The 25,952-nt window shown below is 35.6% G+C and overlaps 1 long non-coding RNA gene across 1 annotated transcript; it reads left to right on the top strand.

Moving 5' to 3' along the window:
* The first annotated feature begins 554 nt into the window (after positions 1-554).
* Positions 555-7,839, top strand: LOC116422229. Its single transcript, XR_004232792.1, has 3 exons — positions 555-839; positions 5,766-6,028; positions 7,632-7,839. It is a non-coding gene; the product is annotated as an uncharacterized LOC116422229 (long non-coding RNA).
* Positions 7,840-25,952: the final 18,113 nt, after the last annotated feature.

Below are 25,952 nucleotides of genomic sequence, written 5' to 3'. Positions count from 1 at the left end.
GAGACAGGGACTGAGGGAGACAGAGGCAGAGAGATAGAGATAGAGAGAGACAGGCCGAGATACAGACACACAGACAGGGAGACAGAATTAGACGGACGGACAGAGAAAGACAAAGACATAGAAACAGGGAGAGACATACTCATAGAGACGAGAAGGAAAGGGGGAGAAAGAGACATACACAGAGAGAAAAAGACGGAGATAGCACAAGAGAGACAGAAACAGAGACAGAGACACAGAGACAGAGAGGAGAGAGATTTAGAAATAGATTCTGCCAAAGGAAAAACAAAAGTACATAGACTAGTGAGCAAATGCCTTCTCTAAATCAAACCAAATATCCAGAAATTTATCATTGATAAGATGGGCTGAATGTTGGTTCTGTTCTTAATTTTCATGTGATATCTCAATCATTTTTAAGTCTCTGTCTTGCTTTGTATCTGTGTGTCTCTTTCAAGCACTGTGATCAAGTCTTGGTTAGTGGGAGGGGTGATGTCACAATAACCACAAAAGCTTATAGTTCCTGCTTCTAAACACTAATGGTGAAGTAGTCATTAGAATGCAGGTTTGTTCTACATAGGTTATTCCACAAGGCCATGGAGACACTGAGTTGAGATTTTTACTTCAAGGGCAATAGGTGTTATTCTTCTTAGAGATACCTGCATCTCTGAGATTTGATTTTTACTTTGTCAGAACCTAAGAAGAGAACAGTAATCCCTTTGAGCTCCTCTCCAGTGTTTGCTTCTGAGAAGATATGAAAAAACTAGAATTATCAATTCCTTGTTTTCTATGAAATATTATACTATGAAAAACCAGGGAGTAAAGAGAGAAATGTTGGATGATAGGTAAGGAGTAAAGAAGGTTGGACTTTGTAGGGAGGAATAGAAGGGGAAATGATGAAGGAAGAAAAAGAAGTAATCCAGGGAGAACTTGAGTAGTTGGAAGTTTAGTCAAATAAGCAGAATTTCTTTGCACTAATCCTGAGGTTAGATTTTAAATGGCTCCAGGGGTCTCCCTTGAATGCAGCTAATTATCTAATCATTTAGTATTGGTGGTTTATATTAACCTTCCCAAACTGAGGATAAATGTCATTTTAAAAAAAATTAATTCAATTTAATTTTTTAAGATTGGTCCTCTTTATATCACTTAAACTGCTCATAAGCCCCCACCCTATTACCAATCATAAAAGTTTTGATTTCATTTTTTAAATCATGCAAACTATTTCTATGTTAATCATTTTGTGTAAGAAGAATTGAATGAAAGAAAAAGAATGAAAGGAAGTGAAAAACAACAAGCTTCAGTATGTATTCAAATAATATTAGTTATTTCTCTGGAGGTGGATAGTATGCTACATCATTAGTCCTTTGGGGTGTTTTTTGGATTATTGTATTACTGGGAATAGCCAGTTCATTCACAATTCTTCACAGAAAAATATTGCTATTATTTTGCATAATATTCTCCTATTTCTACGCACTTCACCTTGCATCAGTTCATGTAAATCTTTCCAAGCTTTACTAAAACCATCCTGCTTATAGTTTCTCAAAGCACAGTAATATTCTTATACAATGATATATCACAGCTTGTTTAGCCATTCACCAACTTAAGGGCATACCTTTGATTTCCAATACTTAGCTACTAAAAAACCCAGCAACTAAAAATATTTCTTTTTATGTAGTTCCTCTTCCTTTTTCATTTGTGCTTTTAAAATAGTATTTTATTTTAAATATTTTATCTTTTCTTATTTACAAGACAATTTTTAGCATTCATTTTTATAAGATTTTGAGTTCCAGTTTTTTCTCCTTCCCTCTCCAAAGATGTTAGGCAGTTTGATGTAGTTTATACGTGTGCTATCATGTAAAACATATATCCATATTAGTCACAGTTGTGAAAGAAAAAAAGAGATCAAAAGGGGAAAAACCATGAAAAAGAATAAAGTAAGTGAAAAAAGTATGCTTCCATCTGTATTTAGAGTCTATCCATTCTTTATTTCAAAGTGGATAGCATTTTCATTCATTGAGTCTTTGTACTTTTCTTGCATCATTGTATTGCTGACAAAATCTGAGTGATTCATAACTGATCATCACACAATGTTGCTGTCACTGCATACAACGTTTTCTTGGTTCTGCTTATTTCACTTTGTATCACCTTGTATCAGTCTTTCCAGTTTGGGGTTTTTTTTTGTCCATTAGACATAGTTCCAAATTGTTCCCCAGAATGATTGGATCATTTCACAACTCCACCAACAATACATTAATGTCCCAATTTTCTTACATCCTAACATTTATCTTTTTTTCCCTTTTTTGTCATATTAGCCAATCTGATAGGTATGAAGTGGTACTTCAAGAGTTGTGATTTAGAGCACTTCTTTATATGTCTATAGATTGTTTTGAGTTCATCTGAAAACTGCCTGTTCATATCCTTTGACCATTTATCAAAGAGGTGATGGATGGCATTCTTATAAATTTGACTCAGTTCTCTATATATTTTAGAAATATCTTTCTCAGAGACACTTGCTTCCCAGGTTTCTGCTTTCTTTCTACTTTTGATTGCATTGGCTTTGTGCAAAAGCTTTTCAATTTAAGATAATCAAATTTGTCTATTTTACATTTAATAATGCTTTCTATCTCATTTGTTCATGAACCCATATCTCATTTAACATCTCATTGAAAAATCTGGATATCAAGTCACTTAGTCCATATATGTTTAATATTGATATTGATTTATTGTCTATGGTACCCTTTAGCAAGATGTAATTTCCTTCCTTATCTTAATTAGATCTATTTTAGTTTTTTCTTTGAGATCAGAATCATTACCTCTGCTTATTTTTTCCCTTATCTGAAGTATAAGTGATTCTTTGCTAGCCCTTTACCTTTAATCTCTGTGTGTCTCTCTACTTAAAGCGTGTTTCTTATAAATAACTTATTGTAGGATTCTGGGTTTTGATCCATTCTGCTATCTGCTTCCATTTTATGGGAAAGTTCATCCCATCCACAATCACAGTTATGACTACTAACTGTAAATTTCCCTCCATCCTATTTTTCCTTCTATTTGTCCTCTTCTCTCCCCCTTTCCCTCCTCACCAGTGTTTTACTTCTGGGTATCACCTCCCTTGATCTTCTTTTCCTTCTGTCAATAGCTCTTCTTTATTTAATCTCTTCCTATACTACTTTCCTATTCAGTAAGATAGATTTCTATATTTAAGTGATTGGGTATATTATTCCCTTTTTTGAATCAATACTGAGGATAGTAAAGTTTAAGTGATATTCATCTCCTATCCTCCCATCTTTCCTTCTACTCTGATAAATGTTTTGAGCCTCTTCATATAAAATAATTTACCCCATTCTATTTCTCCCCTCCTTCAGCATCCAATGTGCTTCTCTGTCTCATCCTTTAATCATTTTTCATGTTTTTCTCTCAAATTCACCTTATTCCTGTATTCTCTTTCCATGTATATTCCTTCTAGCTGTACTGTTAGTACAATTTTTAAGAATTACAAGCATCAAACAGGGATGTAAACAGTTCAGCTCCATTGAATCCCTCATGTTTTCTTTTCCCCTTTTATATTTTTAAGCTTCTTTTGGGCCTTGATATTTTTTGTTAAATTCTTGTCTTAGCCTTAAGAAAACTCAAAATCCTTCTATTTCATTGAATGACTATTTTTTCCCTTTGAAGTATTATGCTTAATCTTGCTGGCTAGGTGATTCTTGGTTGCAGTCCTAGTTCCTTTGCATTCCAGAATATCATGTTCAATGACCTCTGACCCTTTAATGTTGTAGCTGCTTAATCCTATGTAATCCTGATTGTGTCTTCCTAATATTTGAATTGTTTTTTTTTTTTTTTTACTTACCATTTGCAGTATTTTTAACTTGACCTGATGGTTCTGAAATTTGACTGTAATATTCCTTGGAATTTTTATTTGGGGATCTCTTTCCTCAGATGATTAGTAGATTCTTTCAATGTCTACTTGGCCCTTTGGTTCTAGGAAATAGGGCAGTTTTCCTTGAAAATTTCTTGAAATATACTGTCCAAGACCTCCTTTTGATTAAAAAATTTGGGTAGTTCAGTGATTCTGACATTGTCTCTACTGGATCTATTTTCCAGGTCGATTGGTTTTCCTATGAGGTATTTTATATCTTTTTCCATCTTTTCATTCTTTTGAATTTGTTTGATTAATTCTTGATGTCTCATAGAGTCATTAGATTCCACTTACCCAAATCTAATTTTTTTTATTATAATTTCTTATTGACAGAACACATGAATGGGTAATTTTTTTTCCAACATTATTCCTTGCACTCACTTCTGTTCCCATTTTTCCCTTCCCTCCCTCCACCCCCTCACATAGATGGCAGGCAGTCTTATACATGTTAAATATGTTATAGTATATCCTAGATACAATATATGTGTGCAGAATCATACAGTTCTCTTGTTGCACAAGAAGAATTGAATTCAGAAGGTAAAAATAACCCGGGAAGAAAAACAAAAATGCAAGTAGTCCACATTCATTTCCCAGTGTTCCTTCTCTGAGTGTAGCTGATTCGGTCCATCATTGATCAATTAGAACTGAATTAGATCTCTTTGTCAAAGAAATCTACTTCCATCAGAATACATCCTCATACAGTATCATTGTTGAAGTGTATAATGATCTCCTGGTTCTGCTCATTTCACTCAGCATCAGTTCATGTAAGCCACTCTCTGCCAAATCTCTTCAGTGCAGTACTAGACCTGAGAGTCACCCATGGGATTTAGGACAATGTTAGTGCAGCATCAGGTAAAAAGCCAGGGTCTGCAGTTCCTTGTAGAAAAAGTATGAGAAAGTGCCTGTTGTACCATAGAAGCAGAGCTCAAAATTAAAAGAAAAGTAAAAGGTCAAAAAAATGAGCAAAGAATAGCAAAAAAAAAAAAAATCTGCCCACAGAAAGATATGGTGGCTAAGCCTGCTGGAGGCTGTAGGTGCCTGGCAGTTTAGATGGTGCTGAGTCAGAGTCATGGCGGTATCTGGAGTGTGCTAATAACAGTAAGATGTTTCCACATTTCCCTGCATCTACACTGAAGTATGAGGCTGTCTGACCACTGGAGACCGCCTATTTCTCCAGGACTATGCTAAAGAACTTGGTGGTTCTCAGGACTGGAGTCTATCCATTCCCTCCCTGGTTGTACTGAGGGGAGATCCTGGTATGGGTGTTTGTCTGCTCCATTCCACTGCGGCTCTACCTCCAGCTGATTTGCTGAGGTGGGGCGAGGTGTTGGCTTGATGGGGCACTTCTTATCCTGGACAGTGTTCCCCTTTTATCTGGCCAACCCTCCAGATTTCTTAGGCTAAATGATTGTTTCACCCTATCTTTTTGCCAATTCTGTTGTTCTAGGATTTGTTTGGGGTCACTATTTCATGGTTGTTTAGAGGTGAAGATGGGAGAGTTATGGTGATTTACTGCTTATTCTGCCATCTTGGCTCCTGGAATTTGCTTTTCTTTCATTACTCTTTTTCTGAACCAGCTGATCTGTCTCTCCTTAATGCCCCCCCCCAACCTTCCTAGGACTGAGTCATTACTTAGATGCCAGTCAGTGTGAACATTTAGTTCATTGTAGCTGTTAATTATTCCCTTTCTAGATCTTCTGAACTACCTCCTGGCTGGGATTAAGAATATCATTTTCATTGTAAATAGATAGAATCCAGGCTTAGAGTTTCAAAATCTTCACTGTAGGAAAAGAAGAGCAAAGATAAGACTTCATGACAATTGTCCTTTCTCATCATATCTCTCTCTCATGCAAAGAGGTCTCCTATAGGGACAGCATTTTGGAGAGAGCCTTCCTAGAATGGTGGACACTCTAAGAAGAGCTAGGAACATAAGCAAATCAAGGATATTGGGTTGGAAGCCAAGAATCAAAGAATTGTGATGGAGGTTTAAAAAAAAGAAGCAATATGTCAAACTAAACAAACAATCCAGAATCATGGGTGATGCAGGAGATGGTAGTCAAAAAGAGAAGAAGATCAAGGAAAAATAGTGAAGAACCCAGGAGAATGTGGGATTTTGAGGTTAGTTATGGGGCACAGAGTCATCACTGAATAAATGGGATTCAAAGACCATGTCGATGTTGGAGATAAAGATGTAACAGTTGATTAAAAGGGACAAACAAGTATATTTATTGTGACAGGGATACAAATTGTCATGGACAAAAGGTTTCTTTTATTCTCCTTGCTTAAATGGAAATCAGTCACTGCTCTCATAGGTATGACCCAGTAAAGATTTGGTGGTCAAGGATTGCTGTAGGATAGCACCATCCTGTAGTCAAAAGAGCCTGATATTTTCACCATGACAATCTCATCATCTAGGGGAACTCCAGGAGTCTCAGCCACCAAGACTGGCCAAGAGGTTTTCATTTTGTCTCTTTTACCACTGGAACTAAGATATCTTCACAAAGCATAGGTCAAACTGTTGTCATTCTCCAAGAAATAGTCTGAAGAGGGAACAGCTGTATGTGGGAGGCAGCAAGAGTGCACAGCTGTCAGTTCTGCCTTGGGCTCATTTAAGATGAGAGGAGGCAGGCTCTCCTAACTGATATTAGGGCACTTGGTATAAGAACTAGCACTTGGGTGCGTGAGTTAGAACATATGAGGTGAGAGTACTGAGGGTTTTATGAAGTAATTGAGGAGCTGATAGAGGGAACAGAAACATGGGAAGAGGCAGGAGACGCGTAATAACATAGATCATGGTTTCTTAACCTTTGTTTGTACCATGAACCCTTATTCGTGGTCTGGTATGCAGTTTATGGAGCCCTTTTAAGAATAATGTTTTTAAATGCATAAAATTCAATACAAAATGAAGGGAATAAGCACTTATGAAGCACCTATTATTTGCCAGATACTATGCTAAATATTTTACAAATATTATTTCATTTGATTCTCAGAATAACCCCTCAGAATAACTCAGGAAGTAGGTGCTATTAGTTTTCATTTTGCAACTGAAAAAACTGAGGCAGAAGAGGTTAGTTTTCCCTAAAGTCACGCAGAAAAAAATAAATTTTGAGACTGGATTTGACCTGAGCTCTTCTTGACTTTAGAACTAACCCTCCATCTATTCTGCTGCATAACTATCTCTAAGAAACAAATTGTTTTGAAATAGTCATCTATTGATCAATTGCTTGATTTAGAGATAGAGATAGAGATGGAGATAGAGATAGAAATAGAGACAGAGACAAGGATATATATATATATATATATTTAAAGTTCATGGACTCCAAGTTAAGAACTGTTGGCATAGCTGAAAAGTCTACTCAGAATATTTGAGGGAGTATCAGGAATTTCACAACATGATGGCTTATGAATGGACGTAGAAGAGAGTATATAAAAGAGAGTAAAGGGATATGCTTGAACTCAGGGACCTGGTAATTATGTGCGAGTTGAAAATAATTCCATATAATTGAAGTAGCTTCTAGGACCTTCCTCTTCTTTCTTTCAGAGATAAAAGTATTGAGTGTTAAGATAAGCTGACTGTACTAGAATCTATAAATACTGGTGACAAAAGTCTGAGCTGCCTACTATCTCTCCACAAAAAAAAAAAAAAAAAAGAAAAGCTGTGTGGTGCATGTACATGAGCATTTATATGTATACATACATAAGTGTGTTCTCATATGAACAGATCCAGAGCTGCTGTTTTGAGAAAAATCTAGCACAGCAGACCATCCACCTATGGCTATGTCAACCATGAAAGAAAGCTCTGGCATATAAGACAAGGACCTACAAAAACATCTGCTCAGGATCTCCATAAACAAGACCACACACCTAATAAAAGTCCCACATGGGACCTAATGAAAAATAGGATACCATCTACTTGTTTCCATGTCTTTTGCATTTGGTTTCTATGTGACTCTGTAGCTATGGTATAAATGACCTCCTCCAAAACCAGCCAACTCCTTATAAAGGAATCAGCAAACCCAGGTCGTATCTACACAATGCCAACATGACTGTTGAAATGCATAAAAAATTCTGTCGGTAGACCTGTTGTTTGGTCTCCATGGTACTAAACAACTAGTTTGACTGATTTTTGTCCCTAATTTGACTTATTGTTTGAATAAGTTGATCTAATTGACTGGTTGCTTGGGTACTGTATAGACACAGTCTCAGTGAAACAGACAAACCGGCTGTTTCACATCCCATAAGCTAAATCACCAGTAAATTGACTGAATTTTCACTTTTTCTATTAGTTATAATATATTGACAAAGCATATTATCTGAGTGAGAGCTCTGAGCATGTTTTCTGTAGTCTGAGACTAGTATTCTGGGAATCTAGCCAATTAGAGAATAGAAAGAGAGAATAATAAAACAAAATGTGAACTCTGGGAAGACTAGGTAGTGACCAATGCAAGCATATTGACCCAGATATAATTTCTTCAATTAACTGGAGCATGAGCAGTTCATAGATTCTCCATTGGATGGGAGTCCTAGATTTTCTGTTTTTAAAAATTATGTTGCTAGAACCTGAAGACTGGCATGTAGATTTTCCCTCTTTCTCTAGGATTCATGGCTGATCAAGCTAGCCCAGTATGACTAAAAGGCTGTAGGGATGGAAGTCTGGGATAGCGGAAAGAGGGGAACAAATAGATGTTGCTCTTTTTTTCTCAGTATACAACTGGCTTGTGCTGCAAGCACCAGAATCCAAGTTCCTCATAGGAAAATGTGCTCCATAGTTATGTGAGTGTGAGTGTTGTATGTGTTTGTACATGTGTGTGTTTCGTTTTGACAAAATTCACTAATCGCACATCATGGCTCTAGTATATGCCAAGGAACAAGTCACTGGGAAGATTTCATGTGTCAATGTAATACAAACGTCAACACAATATTCAATTCTGAACAGTACTCTGCATGGCTAGCACAGATGCTCTATCCACATAGTAGTCTAGTGCCCTCTAGTGGCTTTCAAATTAAGAGATAAAACAGTCAGGATTATGGGACTCCCAGATTTGGAAGCCTTCTCTCAAGCTCTCCCACCTTCTTCCTTATCTGTCCTAGTAAGAAAGCCCTTAAATTCAGTGCAGACATGAGTTTATTCTTCTCAGTGGAAAATCACTACTATGGAAAGAGAGATGGATTTGGAATTATGAGACAAGGGGTTGATTCTGACCCTGAACAAATTCCTTCTCTGGGCCTTAGTTTCCTAGTCCAAATAAGAAAGGCATCAAATTAAGATCTCATTCCAGATCTGTAAACATGTGATCCTGTTATTTCTAGGGCAAGGAAGCCTGTTGCCCTTGCTCCAATAAATGGCACACTTACGAGATTCTTCCTCCATTTTATCCAGCTCTTTCCTAGTATAACTGAAATTTAGATCTGTTGTCACTTGGTTTGTGAAAGGAAATAGCTAATGTTTGGCAGAATCTAATTCTTAATTTACTCAGTTTGTATTGAACCACAATGGAATAGAATAGCGCCTGCGGGAACTTTTGATTATAGCTCATGGCCCCTACCATTTCTTCATTTCTCCATCATTTACTTCTTTTCCATTTTGTTCAATATTTCATTCTGCTATTAAGATGAAACATTTATCAAACACAGATGTGGTGCAGATATATACATGTAAGCATATAGTTATGTTTAAAAGAAACACTTAAATAATTTATTTAGAGTTACTTGCTCCAGAGAGAAAAGCTTGGTTCTATCCTTCAATATCATTATACAACTTTAGGGCAAAAAAAAAAAAAATGCCTTCCTTCTCTAACTAGCATACAAACTCCTGAGTGGAGGAGCTTTGTCTTTGTTTTCCCTGTAGTCCCTAGCACAGGTGCTCAACAAATATTTGTTGATTTGATTTGGAAATCTGTTTCCTCATCTGCTTCAAAGAATCATAGAAATACCTTAAAGTTGGAAAGAACCAGTTCAATCTCTCTCTCAACACAGGAAATATTTCTCTAACATTCAGCCTCCACTTAAATATTTCCAAGGAGATATCAAAAGAACAATAAGGTTACATCAAAATCAAAATTTTTTGAAAAATTTGGAGGAAAGGGGCTGTATACATTCAAAGTATCAGCACCATAACCATCATTTGAAACTTTAAGAAAGTACAAAGACATTTTAAGATACATATCATTTCTTTCCCATCCAATTGGCATTAACTCTACTCTGTGCCATTCAGTGTAAGAACCAGAAAGAAGCACAGAGGAAGTTACCCACCACTATACACACTCCCAATTAATATCCCTTGAAGTGAATCAATGACAGAGCTGGTATAAGAATTTGGAACCCTCAAACCTTAGTCCTTTGGATCTGGGACTGAAGGGTAGCTCTGTGGCCAGCACAGCTGGCCTTACCAGTCTTACCGCAGTAGGGTGGGGGAAGAGTTTTCCGTAGTAAGAGGCAGATCCAAACTTTTTGAGCCAAAGTTCCAAAAATCTGGGGGTTCGATGAAAGTTCAGGGCTAGGTCCCAAGTCAATATTTATTTCCCGGCCCTCATTCACCCAACCAGTTCATCTACTGTCCGTGCCTGGGCAGGATAGCCTATGGCCCACAATACAGACCTTACCCCTGAATCAGACACTGCCACCAGTAGAGATGGAAAGATTTTGCTCTAGGCCTGTCCCCTAGAGAGGCACCCTGGACTGCACCCAGACCATGAAATAAACCACCCACCTGGCCTGTAGAGCATTTTCAAGGCCAGCAGAGGCGTCCCCACTAGGCTGTGCCATCTGGAGGGGAAGAACAGGCATTTTTTCCCATATGGATTTGTTATATATTAATAGGAAGCATTATTTGTCTGTCCAGGCCAAATGCCTTGATGGTTAAAACACATGAGAAGATACACTTGGCTCTTTTTGCCTAAGGATTGGCTATAGTAGCTTATAGGGAAAACCACAGATTCAACAAATATGCATTAAGTACCTATTCTATGCAAGGCATTCTCCCAAGTACTGGGGTGCACAGAAGTGAAAAATTATACAACTCCTGCCTGCATAAAATTTTGGGGAGTGGGGAAGACAAGACAAGTAAACAGACAACTCTAATAAAATTTAGAATATGATAAGTGAACAAGAGTTTAAACAGCTTGATGGATCAAAGTAAAGAGCTTCTAGTTTAAATGATCATGGAAAGTTTCATGAAGAAAGTTATGTATAAGCTGCGCTTTGAGAAATTTCAGCAGGTGATAATGTAGAGGGAAACCTTACCATATATGAAGGATAGTAAAAATGAGAAGGAAAGGAACAAAACAGCATTGAATCACTCAGCCCAGACCCATAGAAGCTGTTCAAGTAAATAGATGTCTAATTTGTTCACTAAACAGTGAGATAGTATACTCCTCCAACAGAAAGTTTAGTAAAACTGCTGCTTTCTCCTAAAGTTTTCTTTCTATCACATTTAACTATGTGTTCTCATTGCTTTTCATTAGTTGCACAAGGAACCATGATGAAGGAAATATGTTTTTCCTCTATCTCTTCCCTCTCTTTATCACCATCATCTTTTTCTTTTTCTTTTGGTTCAATAATAACTAAATCCAATTCATGCACAAGTCAAGACATTATCCTATGATATCATTATTCCTCTCCAAAAATAAACAATATCTCAGCACTATGATTTTGCAAAACTGGAAGGTTTTTGGAGGGAGACAGCATTTCTTATTCATTTTGTTTTCTCTCCTAAGGAGGAGTTCAGTACATCAAGGAGGTACTTAATATATTTTCTCTTATCAGATAAGGGAATTCAGTAGTCTAGAAATCAAGAAACCCAGATTCTAGCATTAGCTTTTTCACTAACCACATCTTTTCCCCTTTGTATCTATCTTGTTTATAATGTATCCCCTGGGACATCCCCTTCACACAAGGGCACACAAGTAAGACAATTTGTGGATTATCATTCAAAATCATGGCACAATGATCCTCACCTTTGTCTGCTTTACCCAGCTTTACAAAAGACATTTCAGTTCAAAATATTATATTTAATCAAGTAGCTTGACAAATAAAATTGACAAAAACAAGCAAACAAAACCCTTCTCCCAATCCTACTTGGAATACTCCCATGTTACCACATTGATAGTACATAAGAATACATCGATTGAGGAACATGCATGGAAGACACAAAATGGAGAATACATATGGCCTAAATAACATGTGTGAAGGAACTCATGACAAGAACCTATACAGACATGTGGAAGCAAACTTATCAGGAACTGGTATAGCTAGAGTGCAGATGAGGGAATTCATATAGAAGGACATATTGCCAAATGTACACAAGTCACCATTTTTTAACTCCTCAGTGTTATCCAGTAGTCTTTCTTTCTATGTGAAGAAATTCAGTGTTGATATTTGTTTTACTGAACACCTGAAAGTTAAAACTACCACATTTGGGCAAACAAAAAATGACAGCCAGCAGAATGACTCTGGACTGAGATTAGCAATTCTGTTTATTGCTCCTTTTATTTGATATATTTTTAGGCATGTGATCCCAGACAACTATTTGAGTCAGAATTAGAAAAGTCCTTATAACTCTTACTTAACCATAATTGTGAGCTTGTCACCACAAAATACATTTTAGTCACTATTCAAAAAGAAAGACCCATGGGAGTTGGGACCCCAAGATGATCTTTGCTATTCTGATTGGCATCAAAAAGAAATTAGGTGAAGCAAGCGAGTTCCATGTTACCGCCTTTATTATGTATATTTGCTGCCCAGCAACTGTCTCAAACTAGAGATTCATGTGATAAAAATTATAACACTTGAAGGTTGACAAAACTCTTTTCTTACCACAACTCTATGAGATAGATATTGGCTGTGCCTGGCATTTAATAGACTCAATAAATGCTTAATTGGTGATTGATTGGTGAGTTGCTGTGGCCAAAAAATGTAATTACTTGGTAATCAAGTTTTTGGTGCCAAGTTTCTTTGAACTCAGTTAAATTGTTCCTCTAACACACATACACACACAATTTAATACTGGACTTAATAATAAAAAGTTTTGAAGTTTACAAAAGCTCTTGACAAATATGATCACATTTTATCCCCAACTTGGGGTTCAGTCCTCTCTCTCCCTGCAAGAGGTCTTCTGAGATCATCTCATTGGGGCCAACTTAATAAACCCATAGATGCCCTGGAGTGGGGGGGGGGGAATCATTAGGCAAAGGTACTGTTATTATTTTCATTTTATTAATGAGAAAATTAAGGAGCACACAGATAATGTGTCTGAGATTGGACAGGAACACAGATCTTAACTCAAACTTCCTAATGAATAAATAGGTGGTGTGGTAGGTGGAGCACTAAGTATGGAGTTAGAAAAACTCATCTTCTTGCTCTCAAACATTTGAACAGTTAACTTAATTCTGGGAAGGTCACTTAATCCTGTTTACACATCTGTAAAATGAGCTAGAGAAGGAAATGGCAAAACTATTTCAGTATCTCTTAAAAGAAAATCACAAAAAGGTTCATGAAGAGTGGAGTACAATGGCAACAATTTCCTAATTCCTGTTCCTGGTCCAACACTTTTTTCTTCATCTTTACAATGATGTGGCTGAACTAGTTGGTCACTGAAAGTCCTTCTTCCCAATTTAAAAATCTTTACCTCTGTGGCTCTTGGAGTCACAGTCAAGGCAAGGTTTGTCCAAGTTCCCTTGAGGTGCCTGCCCTTACTCAACTAGAATAAAGAGGCTGTGTTCCTACTTTGCTCACAAGACAGGAAATGTATGTAGAGGATTCAGCCTTTGTCCTAAGCTTCAGAAGAAGGCCCACAATGAAACTCCAGACACTCTCTCTTTCTTTGGTAGGTCTTTGTCTAATGACCCCCACTCCAGGGCATCTGTGGGTTTACTAGGCTGACCCCAATGAAATGATCCTAGAAGACCTCTTCCAGGGAAAGGGAGGACTGAACTCCAAATGAACCATCCCAGAAAGGCCATAAACTCTGTAGTTATTTGCATGCATCAAAAGTCCCTTTGGGTAATGGAGTCAATGAAATGTGGGAGGGAAGCTTTGGAGGAAGAGAACTGGGGGGGGGGGGTTAAGGGGAAGGATAGGAATGTTAAAGATGGAAAAATTGTGCATGGGAGGAAGGAGTGCAAGGGTGTTGGAAGAAGAGATAAATGAGAGTTAGGGGGATGGGAACTGGGGAGAGTTTCAGAAAGAGGGATTGGACATTAGAGAAGCAGGAATAGGGATTTACTAGCTGTTTGAATGGAGCAAGCCATTTTCTTTCCTTATCAAAAAATAGTGATAATAACACTTTAGAACTGTTGTGAGGATCAAATAAGAAAACACATTTATAGCACTTTACAAACTTTAAAGTGTTATATCACTGATATTAGTGTTATTATCATCTTTAACATTATTTTGAAAGATCATATGGAGGCATTGGACAATGGGAATGGGACAGTATAGTGAAAGATGAGAAATGAATGGCAGTATTAGAGAAGTGTTTGGAATTTGGGGAGAAAAGAGATTTGGCATGGGAGCAATTGTCCTATATATATTTTTTTAATTGGTGATTGGTTAGTGAGTTGCTATGGCCAAAAAATGTAATTACTTGGTAATCAAGTTTTTGGTGGTAAGTTTCTTTGAACTTAGTTAAATTGTTCCTCTAACACACATACACACACAATTTAATACTGGACTTAATAATAAAAAGTTTTGAAGTTTACAAAAGCTCTTGACAAATATGATCACATTTTATCCCTAACTTGGGGAGCAATTTTATATAATAAAAATTATGTAGATTATGTATATGTATGTGTGTGCATATATACTATACATGGGTATATATGTGTATGTATGTATGTGTGTGTGTATATATATATATATATATATATATATATATAGAAAGAGAGAGAGAGAGAGAGAGAGAGAGAGAGAGAGAGAGAGAGAGAGAGAGAGAGAGAGAGAGAGAGAGAGAGAGAGAGAGAGAAAGAGAGAGAAAGAGAGAGAGAGTGAAACAGAAAAGAAGAAAACACAGACACAGAGACAAAGACAAAGACAGATACAGAGGCAGAGACAGACAGACACAGAGACAGGCAGAGAGAAAAAGAGAAAGAGTGAGAGATATAGCAGATATACACAAAGAGAGAGAGAGAGAGAGAGAGAGAGAGAGAGAGAGAGAGAGAGAGAGAGAAAGAGAGAGAGAACTTTAATGTAATCAAAGATTTTCTCACAACATTTGTGAGGTAAGTAGTACAAATATCATAATATCCATTTTACATACAAGAAACTAAGCCCCAGGAAGTTCTATGATCATATAGTTAGAAAGTATCTCTGGTGATATGAAACCAGAATTTCTGATTCCAAGTCCACCAAACCCTTGAGGATAGAAAATGCCAGAGATATAAGAGTGAAAATGCTTATGATGATACAAGCATATACTTGCATCTATATAGACATACATGTGTGCAAATGTATTTGTATATATAAGTGCATGTACATGGGAAAGAGAGACTAGAAAGAACAAGGATTTAGGAGAAATGATCTTTTAAAAACTTCTTGCAAAATATTTGCTTTCCACACATTCAGTGCCAATGACCATGCATAGTGTCTGGGGACAATTGGGAAGATTTGTTGATTAAATACAAATGTAAAGTCCCTGGATGCTTAGTAAACACAAATTATATAAATGTAGACAAAATGGAATAAACTGGACCTTTGGGATTCTGGTCCTTACAACTCCCTCTTCTCTATTCAGAGAATCTTACTTAGGTCAGTGCTCATTGCCTCAGGTTATTTCCTCACTTTCTGACTTTCCCTTCCCCAGCCCCCAGACCCAGACACTCCTTGGGTGTGAGTTATTGTGTGTTTATTTCGGTATGCTTGCTTTTACACATGGTGGGATGGAAGTAGAGGGAGGACTATTGAAGAGCTGAAACAGAAATACTTAGCCTAATGGGCTCCAAGAGGGAAAGCCGACCTGGGGTCATGGGGAGAGGAAGGTGAAGGTGGCTTTGGCTAAGATTGAGTCCTCAGGCTGTGAGCTCACCAGCTCTGTTAAAGCAATTTATTCTGAAGGAGAAAGTACTGCCTCCTATATTCTCTGGATGAGAGAGAAAGAGACATGGTCATATATAAAACGGAGATGGTAATATAGGCAGGAAATTTAAGATTAGAAGTGAAAAAAACCTTGGAAAATACTGAATGCTCTTCCTCCGCTTAGAAAAGGTGAAAAGATTCAAAACTAGTAAATTAAGGGCCATCCACCATCTAGCACTAAATTTCATCAAGGGCAGGTATTATATCTCCCCAGTTTCTCAAACTATGATTTGCAATTCCAAATGGGTTCTCATCACTTGATGCACTCAATTCTCATCACATATGCAAAATTGTGATTTATTATCAGTAAATGTTTTATTTGTATACTTATTTTATATACCTATATATCCAGGATCATGTAAAAAATTATGAGGTAAACTGGAGTTATGGGTGGAAAATGTTTAAAAAGTGCTGTTATCACTTACACTGCACTCTTGTTCTTCTCTGTAAGTGCCTGATGAAGAAATACTGGTTAATGAATTTGATTGGGATAAACTGTTAGGAATTGATGGCATGGTGAAAAATTACTAACATAAATAACAGTTAATAAGTTGACTCACTGTGACTGTTATTCTATGCTGTTTGGCTTAACTACCCAAGAGTTGCTATCTTATCAAAAGGATATTTTTAAAACCAATTTGAACCTGGGAAACAAAAAAGCAAACAAAGCCACAATGTTTCCCTACTACTAATACCATTAATTTTCTCACTAGAAAGTATCACTAAAGAGCAAAGTGGATCAGTCAGAATATTGAAATTCTCTGGACATGCCCCGAACCAGCTGTCCCCCTCATACTTAACCCATCTTCATTGTGCCCTATGGTTTCTGTTTCTATGCATGTTTCTGCTAGTTTATCTCTCTGTATCTGAGGAAAGCTGATGACTAGATTTTATTGACAGAACATTTCTCAATGTAGGATATTAGACCAAGTCCCTTTGCTTTCACTACCTCTCTTTACTATTATTTTGATTTTTTAATTATTGGCTCTCTTTTTAAGTTGATGGCTATTTTGCTATATTTGGATTTCTTTCCTTTCTTTCCCTATTCTTCTTTTCTCATTGACACCCCACTCCCCAGCCCTCCTAATGATTTCATTATCCCCTATGCCAAGAATTGGGAATTGAATGAGTTTAACCTATACTAATTTAATCCATTAGCAGAAAAAGGAATTACCTTTCTAATATCCCCAACAATTGATCATTCAGCCTTTACTTGAAGACCTCTGATAATGGGGGACTTTCTATATCTCCTAATGCAATACATTGCATTTTAGGACAATTGTAGAATATTAAGAAAAATCTCCCTCTATTCTGACAAAATGCAACTTTCATCAGCTTCCATTTATTGTTCTTATTCCTCTGGGCGTAAAGAAGACAATCAGTTTAGAATCTGTAGTTTGAAGAATCTATCACTTTTACTTTTAGAAAATAGGTACACCATTTGCTATCTTTAGGGCTATAACACCTCTCTTGTTTTCCAATGATTTTTTCAATGATAACTTAAAGCAACTTAGCAATGACTACCATCATTAATTTTCTTTTTCTTTTTTGAAAATTTATTTCTATTTTGAACTTTAAAATGCCAAATAAAATGAGCATTTCAGGTACAAAGTAGAACAAACACATATTAAATCAAGACTAGTAAGTATAACTTACTTTTTTCTTTTAAGCATATTGTAAATGTAACATATAAATTTCATAGTTTCTCTTCTTGTCTGTTTCCTTCTGTAAGAGTTATTTATTTCTCTCAGTAACCACTGAGAAAAGTCATTTCTTCCATATGGCAATCTTTCCAGTCCTTAAAAATAGCTATCATGTCCTTCCTGAGTTGTCTCCAGGTTAAACGTCTTCCCAATTAATCTGCATGAGAAATGGCATCAAAACTCTTCACTATCTTAATCATTGGTTCAGTGTTCATGTTAAAATGTGGCATCCCAAACTAAATATACTACTCCATATGTAGCATGGCCAGGGCAGAATGCAAAAGAGCCATCTTTTCCTTCTGAATATCATGCTTCTATTAACTGAGTCTAAGATTGCATTTATTTTTGCAGCCGTGTTATTCTTCTGACTCTTATTTGCAGTCCATTAAGAATTCCAGATTTCTTTTACATGAATAATTTTCTAAGCCTAGATCTTTTATCTTACATGTATGAATTTGATTGTTTGAACCAAAGGGTACTATTTTACATTTATGTCTTTTAACTTATATTAGATTTTAGATGTATTGAAAAACTAAAATCACATCTTTTTAAAGCTTGGCCAAAAGAAATATAGATATCTTTAGTAATGGAAAAACACATGGAGAAAAAATCCTCTATTTTGATTAGCACTTGATAATGATAAAAACAAGTCTCAGCTAAAAATGTTGAATGGGAATCCTGCCAAGGCCATAGTCCTGCAATACTCTGATAGAGACATCTTAAGGTGACACTGATCTACTCTTTGAGACTAATTGTTCAACTAGTTTCAAATTAGGCTGTCATCTGCCTCTTATCTCTCCTATATGTCAACAAGAATGTCATGGGATTCTGTCAAATGTCATGTCAAAAATCTAGTATACTCAATCTTTGGCATTTCTTTAACCTGCTGTACTAGTAATTTTGTGAAAAGTAAGTGAGATTAGTCTGTCATTTATTTTTGATAAATCCATGCTTGTTGATCATGATCATTACCTAACTTTTTAAGGACTCAAGCAATTTTTAAAAATAATCTTCTTTAGAGTTTTTCCAAAAATTGAAGTCAAATTCATCAGCCTATAGTTTGGAGAATCAACCATTTTTACTTTTAGAAAATAAATATACAATTTGCTCTCTTTGTCCTATAGTACCTCTCTTGTTTTCCACTGATTTTTCTCACTAATAATTTAAAGCAGCTTAGCAATGACTACTACAACTTTTTTTCTTTTTCTTTTTGAAAATTTATTTTTATTTTGAACTTTAAAATGCCAAATAAAATTAGTATTTCAGGTACAAAGTAGAACAAAAAAGTATTTTATGTATTAAACCAATTAAGTCTTTAGTAAATACAATTTACTTTCCTTTACTATTTATTTTCTTTTTTGCATTTATTTACTTAAATGTAACATATAAATTTCATAGTTTCTCTGCTTGTCTGTTTTCTCCAACAGGTTTTTTTTCCCTCAATAATCTTAGAAAAGAGTCATTTGGAACTGGTGAATTGAATGAGTTGAAGGTCTCTTTTATTACCTCCTTATTTAACATAACTTTCAATTACTCGTTAATCTATTTTTACTCTATACTTCCCTTGAAGACAGAATTCTCTTTGGTAGGAGAGTCAAAAGCAAAATCAAATTTAGGAGTTCTTCCTTTTCTTCATTATTTATTATTAAGATTCTATCCATCTAATCTTATTACCTTTTATCTTATTTTAATTTTATTTTTTTTGCCCTCAACACAGTATCTGGAAAAAACAAAAACTATGAAAAAATTTTATCCAGATCATGCCATGATATTATTATTTGCATTCTCAGATACTTCTTCTTTACTTGTTTCTTTTAACTATAAACTTTTTGATTAGGTCTCTTTGTATCTACATTGACCTCCTTAAGCTGTTCTGCCTCTTTTTCCTTTGTTTCTTTATTGAAGAAGCTTTTCTTAAAATGTTATTCTTAGGAACCTCCCATTCAAAGTGAGTTGATTTTCCCGTCAGGAGAAAATTTACCTATTTTTATGTGGAATGTTTAAAATCTAATTTCCCAAAATTACAGCATATACCAGATACTTCTCAATTTTATCTTTATTACAAACTTATATACAAACTCTTAAATTCTGTGATCAGTTATTCCTGAGATTCCCAGCATTACTTCTTCACTCTAATTTCTTTTTTTAAATCATCACAATAAAATCAAATTATACCTGCACCCTCTAAGTATACCCATAACAGAGATACAGATCTCAAAAGTTAAACATATCATCTTCCCATATAGGGATATAAACTTTTTAACTTTTAAAAGAATGCTATCTTTTCTTTCCTTTCTACCTTTTTATGCTTCTCTTGAGTTCTGTATTTGAAGATCAAATTTTCTATTCAGCTCTGGTCTTTTCATCAGAAATAGATGAAATTCATCTGTTTCATTGAATGTCCATCTTTTCCCCTAAAAGTTGATGCTCAGTTTTGCTGGATAATTGATTCTTGGCTTCAATCCAAGTTCCTTTGCCTTTCTGAATATCAGATTCTATGCCCTTCAATCTTTTAAAATGGAAGCTGTTAAATCCTGGGTAATCCTGATTGTATCTCCTCAATATTTGAAGTGTTTCCTCCTGGCTGCTTGCAATATTTTCTCCTTGATATGATAATTCTTAATTTAGCTATGATGTTCCATGGAGTTTTCATTTTGAAGTCTCTTTCAGGAGGTGACCAGTGAATTCTTTTAATGGCTATTTTACCCTCTGGTTCTAGGATATTCCGGCAGTTTTCTTTGATGATTTCCTGAAAGATGATGTTTAGGCTTTTTTTTTTTCCATTATGGTTTTCAGGAAGTCCAATAATTCTTAGATTGTCTCTGCTAGATCTATTTTCCAGGTCAGTTGTTTTTCCAATGAGCTATTTTACAATTTCTTCTATTTTTTCTTTTTTTCCTTTTTTTTATTGATTCTTGAAGTCTTATTGAATCATTCACTTCCATTTGTTCAAGTCTAATTTTTAGCGAATTACTTTCTTCAGTCAACTTTTTTTATCTCCTTTTGCATATGGCCAATTGAGATGTTTTGTTCATTTTTTTTTTTAATTTCACAAATTCTGTTTTTCAATTAGTTGGTTTCTTTTTCATATCTATTTTGTAAGGAGTTATGTGTTTTTCCATTTCATCAAATCTATTTTGTATGGAGTTATTTGCCTTTTTGCATATCATCAAATCTTCAGATAATTTCTGTTTTTCCTTTTCCATACTCACTTTCAAAGATCTCAGTTCCTTTCCCCATTTTTCTTCTAACTCTCTTTTAAGATCCTTTTTGTATTCTTCCAAGAGAACCTTGTGAAATGGGGACCAACTCATATCATTCTTTGGGGCTTCATCTGGAGCTGATTTGTCTTTAGGATACTCAGGGTATAAGTTCTATTCTTCCCTTTCTCCAAAAAAGCTATCTATGGTCTATTTTTTGGGGGGGGTTGTTTCTGGGTTTTTTTTTTTTTTTTTTTGCTTTTTAGCTCATTTTTTAAAAAAGGTTGAGGTCTGCTCTTAAGGCAAAGGGGCGACAGCTGCTTTAGTTTGCCCTGGGGATGGTGCTGCTGACTGACTTCAGGTGCTGGGTAGAAGTAGTCAGGTCCCATGTTCTGGGGTTCAGGGGCTCACAATCTGCCTTTTATATTCGCTTTGGGTGTTTCAAAGCAAATCTGGTAAACCCCTGCCTGCACCCAGGACAGAGTAGTGTTAGAACCTCTTAGAGGTAACAAATTCCTTGGTAAACTGATGCTGCAATGCCCTTGCTCCCCACCTCAGCTCCTTGCCCTGGGCTCCCTGTGCTGTGCTCTGAACTCTGTTTTTCCAAAGTATCTTCTTCTGGAAGTTTTTCCAAAGTATCTTCTTCTGGAAATTTGTTACACTCCAAATATTTGTGGGTTCTGTCTCTCCAACACCAGTTCAGAGGCTTAATCTGTTGTTGATTTGAAGGAAGCTCAGAGGAGACCAGTTAGAGTTGTGTCTATTTTCTGCCATTTTGACTCCACCTCTCAACATTGCTTCTTCAGCAGTCATATGGGTAATTACTACCCTACTTATTTTCTACATAAAATTATCATTAATGTAAGTTAAGGAATCATTATAACAGAGATGAGATGAGATCACATTTACCCTTCCTAATGGATTATTCAACAAGGATAAGCCCTTGTGTTTGGAACCTACATTTCCTATGAGGCACCTGGCCCTAATAACCAGGGTTTCATTGCAGGAAATGATTTGACTCAGTTTATAAGAATACAAGCCATTCCTCAATTGATAAATGGTCAATATGCAATTAAAACTATTTTTAGTAATATGAAAATGCTCTAAATAACTATTAGAGAAATGCAAATTCAGACAACTCCGAGATAGCACTTCACACCTCTTAGATTAGCTAAAATGATAGGAACTGATAAATGTTAGAGGGGAAGTGGGAAAACTGGGACACTAATACATTATTGGTGGAGTTGTAAAACAATCCAACTATTCTGGAGAGCAATTTGGAAGTATGCCCAACTGGCTGGACAACTGTGTCTCTGTGGGGTCTGTATCCCAAAGAGATCATAAAAGAGGGAAAAGAACCTACATATGCAAAAATGTTTTTAGTAGCTCTTTATGTAGTGGCAAGGAATTGGAAACTGAGTGGATGTCCATCAGTTGGGGAATGGCTGAATAAGTTATGTAGATGAATGTTATGGAATATAATAATATTCTATAATTATAATTCTATAATAATAATATTATAATATTTTATAAGAAAGGAGGAGGAGAATTTCAGAAAATCCTGGAACTTACATGAACTGATGCTAAGTGAAATAAGCAGAACCAAGAGAACATTATACACAGTAACAACAAAATTATGTGATGATCAACTGTGATGGACATGGCTCTTTTCAACAATGAGGTGATTTAAAGCAATTCCAATAGATTTGTGATGGAAAGTGCCATCTGTACCCAGAGAAAGAACTATGGAGAGTGAATGTGGACCAGAACACAGTATTTTCTTTTTTGTTGTTGTTGTTTGCTTGTTTTTCTCTTTCACATGGATTTTTTTCTCTTTTGATATGATTATTCTTGCACTGCATGATAAATATGGAAATATGTTTAGAGGAGTTACACATTTAACCTATATCAGATTGCTTGCTATCTTGGAGTGGGAGGAGAGAGAGGGAGAAAATTTTGGAATGCAATGCTTTGCAAACATGAATGTTGAAAACTATCTTTGCATGTATTTGGAAAACTAAAATGCTACTACAAAAGAGCTCCTACCTAGATGATGTCATGGTCAAGACATGTTCAATGAGTAGCCAAGAGAAAGTAGAAATTAATGGTCAATGAAAGCTTCTCTATGAGGCCAATGAAATGGGCTGACTTAGGAAATAATAAGATCTTCCTTATTGGAAGTAATGGTATACTCAGTGATTTGTAACAGGTACATTATAATAGAGATTTCTTTTTTGAGTATGTTAGGCTATTGAACATTGATGTTCTTTTAACTCCAAAATTCTGTAATTCTATGACTACTTTTTCCTGAAATTTGAACATAATAAAGAAGAAAGAACTAAAAGAATATCTTGATAGAATCAGTGGGAGTTTTCCTTTTGTTTGTTTTCTTTGGGATAGGGAGACATGTTCATTTTTACTGATAGATTATGAGCCTAGACTGAAAAAAAAGACAAAAGAGCAAGGGTCAAGAAATAAAGATGAAAATTACTTGGATGGAATCCTTGGAAGCTCTGACAATTTACTGAAAGCATGATGGAAGGATAACATGGATAGGGCAGAAGTCTAGATTTTGAAGTATAGAGGTTGGGAGATGAAGGAGTTCACAATGGATGGTCTCAATCATCCTAGGAAAGCAAAAGATCAAAGATCGAATTGAGACAGATAGATTTAGGAATAGGATTGAGGTCCCCAGAAATTCCAATAACTACTCAAAGGAGTCTAATCAGAAATTTGTGCTGGTGCTGGCCTAAGGGAAATCAGTTTGTTTTTGCAAAAGGACCAGTTAAATATTCCTTCCTATTAGCTACATTCAAGTGGTTTTGCTATGAGAATAAAAAAGAGAGATGTGTGTGTTTGTATTTGTTTACATGTTCACATGTGCAGTGTGTATGAAGTGATTGATACAGAATTAGATTAACAGATGGGAAAAAAAGGAAAAGAGTTGGTGAAGAATTCACGAGTGCTGGAGAAATTAATGGGGAAAGGACTACCTCTCTTCAAGGGAGAAAAAAAATTGCTCAAATCTCCTCTGTAACTACCCGACTCTCCTGAAGCTAACAATTCTTCAGCAGACTCATAGATAAATACCTCCTCCTTCTTTAGCTTCCTAGATGATTCTGCTTGAGATTGATAGCAACCCCATTTGCGTGCAATCTTCTTGTTATAATCTATCCTCCTTTTAACTTTCTCTGCCATGGCCTTTTTAGCAGCTACCAAATTTTTGCTCTTCTTTCCATTGATTCAACTAAATTGTGAAAGTCAAGAAAAAAAATGAGAAGAAAATCAGAAATAACCTCTAAACATTTTTTCCTTATAGTAGAGGAATCAAAAGAGCATAATTCAAGGAATCAGATGACCTGGTTATTATACTTATTAGCTGCACAACATTAGGTGAATCATTCCATCTCTCCATGTAAAGCACTTGACAAATCATAAAGCACTACATAAACACTAATTATTCTTATTCCATGAAATCATCTTTCATTTTCTTGTTAGAATTCTTTCTTTCTTAATTTTTTAGAATTGTTTTAAATGTATATAAATACAAATATTTGTATTTACTTATCTATATGGACATAATTTAGAAAATGTTTCTCAATTGCAGAGATTCACTTTTCTTTTTTCCTTCCCTTTTGTTCCTGTGTTATTTCATTCCTTCATTTTTTCTTTACTTCTTTTTTCTTTCTTTCTTTTCTTCTTCCTTCCTTCCTTTCTTTTCTTCCTTCCTTCTTTCCTTCCTCTTTCTTTCTTTCTTTCTTTCTTTCTTTCTTTCTTTCTTTCTTTCTTTCTTTCTTTCTTTCTTTCTTTCCTTTTTTTTTTCCAGGCACAATGCTGGCACCTAGTACATACTTAATGTTTACTGAACTTAACTTAATTTAGTTGTTATTACAAAAACTTCCTAAATAATTTTCAGTCTCTCATTTCCATCTGTCTCAAATAAGACATCCATATTAAGCTCTCTGTAGTATTCTCCTCAGGATTTTCAGTACTTACTGAATAAAATTTTAATCTACCCTGCAAAATTATAAACAAATTGTCTAGGATCTTTAATGGCATTCTGAGGATCTTGGTTGGTGTTTGCAAAGGAGAGCCAGTGAAGATTTTGAATAGAAAAAAAGGATCCAAAAATCAATCTAAAATACCAATCTTCCTCACCTTTTCCCATCCCATCTTCCCATTACTCCTTCAATTTATCTAACCTTGTTCTTTGAATATACTTTTTTTTCCTTTTTAGAACTTTTATTAATGCTGTTTCTTTTGCCTGAAATATGTATAAGAGTATTTATAAGTTATAAACCCTATTCTACTTGATCAGGATACCTTTGTGAGGTGACAATACATCTCACTGATTCAGAGGTGTGAATTAGAAGTGACCAAGTTTTAGATATCAATCAATCAAAAGACATTTTCACAATATTTTTTTAGAGGAAGTTTGTTTGGATTGGTTGAGGAACTTAGTCAAATTCTGTGGGTTTTCTTTAAAATGGCAGATTATTTCAAATCTCAGAGGATTACTTAGTGTTTCAGTGTGAAGGAAGTCAATTCCACTCAGCCTCTTGAGGAGAAACAATTTAGAACAGCAGAAGTTGTTCAAGCATCCTTCCTCCCTCCACTTCCCTGGCCCTCAGAGAAGAACCTCATGTACTTTTTTTCATCAGCATCTTTGAATTAGAAGTATCCCCAGGGAAACAGTGATTAGCAATATTTCTGCAACTAGATTTCAGGACAAAGTATACACACAGAAGAGCAAAATCAAGACTCTTAACAAGTAGCTTAGCAGAAAAGCTATGATAAAGGGGAAACATCTTGGAGATTCCAAGAAAAGGACCTTCAGAAGTTGTTAGTTGGACATGCATCCCTATGACTAGCCAACCCAAAAAGTCAATTGATTCTATTTCTACAAAAAACATTTTTTACCCACTCCTTTAATTATTTTTAAAGTTGCTGTTGAAATCAACCATATTGGTAGGGAGCAAAGTCTGGATCTGCTAAAAATCACTTTTTGCTTTCCCATCAATTTTATTTCTTTTCATCCTAAAAGCGGGGGAAAGGGGGGGGGGGGGAAAT

The sequence above is a fragment of the Sarcophilus harrisii genome, chromosome 3, assembly GCF_902635505.1.
Source record: "Sarcophilus harrisii chromosome 3, mSarHar1.11, whole genome shotgun sequence".
Taxonomy (NCBI): Eukaryota; Metazoa; Chordata; class Mammalia; order Dasyuromorphia; family Dasyuridae; genus Sarcophilus; species Sarcophilus harrisii.
This window is presented reverse-complemented; position numbering and strand designations above follow the sequence as displayed.